The sequence below is a fragment of the Lissotriton helveticus genome, chromosome 6, assembly GCF_964261635.1.
Source record: "Lissotriton helveticus chromosome 6, aLisHel1.1, whole genome shotgun sequence".
NCBI classification, from domain to species: Eukaryota; Metazoa; Chordata; class Amphibia; order Caudata; family Salamandridae; genus Lissotriton; species Lissotriton helveticus.
Window position 1 is genome coordinate 2,016,323,064 of NC_136067.1, and position 4,539 is coordinate 2,016,327,602.

Here is a 4,539-nt window from a genome sequence, read left to right on the forward strand (position 1 = left end):
CGGTCTCATACCTTTTATACACACAAGAGGCCCTAATGTGCACTCGCATGGAAGCCAGGCCAGCCAGCACAGCTCACTGAGGGGACCCCTGCGCCCTTCTGTGCGATTGCATAGTAACACAGCACACACATGGTCGCTGGAACTAGTTGAAGCTCAAATTCAGTGACTCATTCATCAGCCCAAAAACAATTGTGCGTGTCATCGAGGCTGGGCAGGTGTGCCTTCTTCCTAAATCTACCGTCGAAAATCAGCTGTGATGCTTGATAGAGGCCTTTGCATCCTTGACTTTCACGAGCGCAATCCTCGTGCTGTTCCTGTGACCAGGAGCTTCTGTCTCTTCATCTACTGCTCTGATCGGTCTCATACCTTTTATACACACAAGAGGCATGTGCACTCGCATGGAAGCCCCGCCCACACACTCGCGGTGTGCACCGTCTCCCCGCCATTGACCCACTATGATGGACAGCTCACCCTAGGGCACCCCTGCGCCCTTCGGGCCGAATAAATCCGCAAATCCGCAAAATCCGCGGATTTTGCGGATCCACGATCCGCAAATCCGCCCATGCCTAGTTATATATCATTGTACCCTTTGTTCAGCTTTAGTGAGCAGGGCTTTTGTATTTTTCACACGCACGTGAGTCAGCGAGCATATTTTGACTCCCTGCCGGCTGTGTTCTGCTTTGGCAGGCGGGGCGGCGGGTACCGCAGGCTCTACATGTACTGTAGTTTGGAGACCCCAGCCAGGGTTGCTCTGCTTTAGCGGGCTGAGCCGGGACACTCCGACGTTAGGTTCCATTGCCGGTAGCTCTCTGATAGAGCAGGCGGGATTGGGTATATGCTGGTTTGTTCACCCTGGTATAGTAGGCATAGTAACAACAAATTATATCAGAGGGTCTAGCAAACTAAAGTGTACGCACAGTGTGATCTAAAAAGGAACCAAAGTAACCTAAACGTGTATGTATCTAAACAGGGTCCTCTCAAAATGGTCAAGAAAGGATGCCCATCAGTCACCACACGGAACCGCCCTTCATCATTTGGGGTTCTATCAAGACCACCACTAAGCGAGAGCCATTAAACTTTCATGGCAGAGGGTCAAGATGTAAATAAAGGACTCCTCTGCCAATCAGATAGGTCTTACTGTGGTCTTGCTACTCAGTCTTCAGGATCTTTAGACAGATGACACAAAGAGGGGGGACTGATGTTTGCAGTGCACAAAAAGTGTAAAAAATAAACAAAAGTGATGATAAAATTGGATGGGGGGTTCTAATAATTTTATTAAGGTGCTACCCACTCGTCCAATAATAAAAAAGTAGTCAATGGCAGTTACTATAATTTGAACTGCCTGGATGTTTCATGAGGTCAACATGTTTCAGCAATTAATGACCAATTTGTCATTGCTTTCATCAGGACCAAATATATTGATAGCTACTGCAAATTAGTGATAATGAAAAAAGTGCTCAAAATCAAAAGTAGATACAGAAATCACCTGACATTGCTAGGTGTTCATATCGTTTCCATCACTCTTTTCAAGTAGTACAGCATGCACTAAAAGAGAGAATGGACAAGATAGAGGTCAACCAGATATATCCTCTAAATCAACACAGCATACAACATTATAAAATAGCAGGCATAGTGCCAATATCGGCCCACTCACCAGCCCGCTCGCAGCAACATGCATGTCGCAGAAATAAGCAGACAAGACAACTTTTTGTTGGAGAAAAGTAGCTGCAGGTTTATTAGCATATACACATGCCAACAAGGTGGGTTATCTTACAGACGATCCAAAGGCAAGCCACCTGATGGGCCAATTTGCAACGCGGCCTTATCCAATCGTTGCTTAGCCGTTGTGGTGAGGAGATAGCCCCTCCCATTTCCGGTGAACCATTGGTCCACCCTCTTGCTCACGCGCCCCCCTACGAGGGGCGGAGCGTTCAAGCGACCCCCGGTTGTACAGGTTTTCAACCACCCGTAGGATAGCGGGGCGCCGTTGCACCCCCAGGGTCCACCGCACAGACTTCCTGGGGATATTAGGCCTCAGCATCCTATTGTGCTCCTGAAGAGGGTACTCCCAGGTACCTTTCTGCCTCTGGATCGCCCTGTAACTCCGCCACAGCCCTGGGTGTGACGACCGTCGCAGCCAGGGCCCCCCACCAAGGCCGGCATACTTCCTACTATTTCTAGCGTGTTATTTCTAGGGCCTCACCCCTAACCAACCAGAATCGGTCCAAGATAAATCGGGCAGGAGTGTCAAGATATCCTCCCAAAGCCCCTTGCGCATGGCGTAAGGTCTCCAAAGTCTTATGACGTCCTATCTCCTCTGCCCTTTGAATTACACACAGCGCAGGACTTCCTGCGTCTGGGCTCCAGCGCCTCCCTTGACGAGTGCCTTGCCTACAGAGATGGAGACAAGTCTGACCACTGAAAATTACCTGTCCCCCACTGGTGGCGAAACCCACCGTGAGTTAAATGTGGCTGATCTATCAGGTGCCATGACATGACGGGATGACCAGCGCAATATAAAGAAAAAGGTCCTTGGTGCCGCACCAGGTGTCACGGTCAGTGTTGGGGAATAAAGGGAATTGGGTCAGATCAAGAGACACTGCAAGATTTTGCAAGGTGTCAACCCACACCCCAATCCAAGAACTTATCAGGAAGCTATAGCCACAGCCTGGAAAGGGCTGGAAATTAGACTGTCCTGGACCGTCTCGAGGATCCATCTCATGAAGCAAGCCTGCCATCCACGAATTCTCACCATACTTGGGCAAACCCCTTGCCTGGCTGCCGCTTAGCGACGCCCCTGCCGCACTCGCCTGCCTGCGCAAGCCTCCCGCGTCGCCAAGTTTGGGCATTCAAGGAACCCACGGAGGCTATTAGCGAGCGCCTTAGCCAAGTGCCTATACCACGTTGTGCAGCTTAGGACACTAATACATTCCCAGCACGCACGTCCCTGCGTGCAAAAACTGCCTAAGCTCTCCCAACCTAAGAACCTGAATAACCACAAACTAAGCTGTCTCAAAACACTTGAGTGCCGGTGCGCCTAGCTTAGGGGCTTCCACTGCGTGTAAACCCCTGCAGTTAGAAATAGATTGTTGTGATACCTGCCTACATCTGGACCTTAATAGTAAAACCCAAACAACAATTGCAGGCCCTCCTGAAATGCCAAAAACCTGTCTGGCTGGAACGTGCCAACAAGTGACAAAATACTGGGCCCCAGATTGCAGACTAGCGAAAGTCCAAAGGCAAAATTCAACAAAATCCTAGTCTTACCCTTAGCTTGTAGTAGTGGTCCCATGAGAAAGCCAGGCGGTGATACTTGGCTGACACTCGAAGGACGGTGCAGCGCACCATACCAACCACCCTGGCAAAAGAGGACCAGGAAATTCGTTACTGTAAATGGCTGAGGCGGTCCCTATCCGCCCCTCCGGAGGTCCAGACTTGACTGCCTCACCTAGCTAGGATAACCTTTCCTAATTTGTCTTGGGTATAACCCGAACCAGGCAAGTGAGGAAAACTGAAAGGGCCCCCTGTGCGGCACCGGTGTAGTTGATACGAAAAGGATAACAAATATTACACTGTAGAGTGACCCGGTTTACATTCGCACGGCTGGTGAGAGGTGTCCAACCATGATAATAAATCCGAAATACTAGCTAAAAAAGCGTTCTGCTGGCTGCACATAAAACAAATACACTCCTATGACCCTATCCAGTGGATACATACAAATGGCCTGCTAGTCACATGTGCTGAGATACGATCGCCACTTGAGACCTGAGTAACCCTTAGTCCGGACCGCAGGTACTAACCACCAGGTACTAAAGTAACTCATGTAAGCCAAAACATGGTTAGACGCCACGAAGTAAGTGGCAGTGCCTTCACCGTATATGTGTTGTAAAGGCCACTAGGACCTTTTCCATCATTGTCAAGGGGAGAGCTAACCTTCTCTCCTTTCATACAACACCCTAATTACCAAAATCCGACTGCCCTAAATGTACTTCTCAGAGAGGTGCCTGAGAACCAGATACGCCTGTCCTGTGAATAGAAAAGGCTGCACTCCAAACTTGGGCGTTCTGATCCAGGACCCCACACCCTGGCCCCAGTGTGTTATATTCCTTGTACCTGCTCCGCACCCTGATAGGCCAGCCAGATAGCATGGAAAGGTCTACATAGGACGAAACCCAAGAGTGTCTTGGACAAGAGAAAAGGGCCAGTGAAAGCCCAAAACCAGCAACAACGGTCAGCAAAATCTACCTAGCCCAACAGGATAAAGACCCTATAAGAGCGCCTGTTGTTGTACCATGGTACACATTCCATCCTCATAAGGTGATGCATGATAAGCCTCGTCTTCCGAAATGTTACAGAAAATGACATTACAGAATATAGCACAGGTGGTTCATGAAACTGTTTCCACGGAATACTCAAGTTGCCCTGACTCGGACAAATAAAAGGGGAACACCCAATATCCCGCAGGAGATGCCTGCTAAGCTCATACTCACCAAATCCCACAGTAATTCTTCCCCAGGGTGGAATAAAGCACCTGCCCCC

General features: G+C 49.4%; 1 non-coding gene across 1 annotated transcript; it reads right to left on the reverse strand.

Annotated features, from left to right (window-relative positions):
• Positions 1 to 3,830: 3,830 nt before the first annotated feature.
• LOC144765469 (U6atac minor spliceosomal RNA) lies at positions 3,831 to 3,955 on the reverse strand. Its single transcript, XR_013597449.1, has one exon. It is a non-coding gene; the product is annotated as a U6atac minor spliceosomal RNA (small nuclear RNA).
• Positions 3,956 to 4,539: the final 584 nt, after the last annotated feature.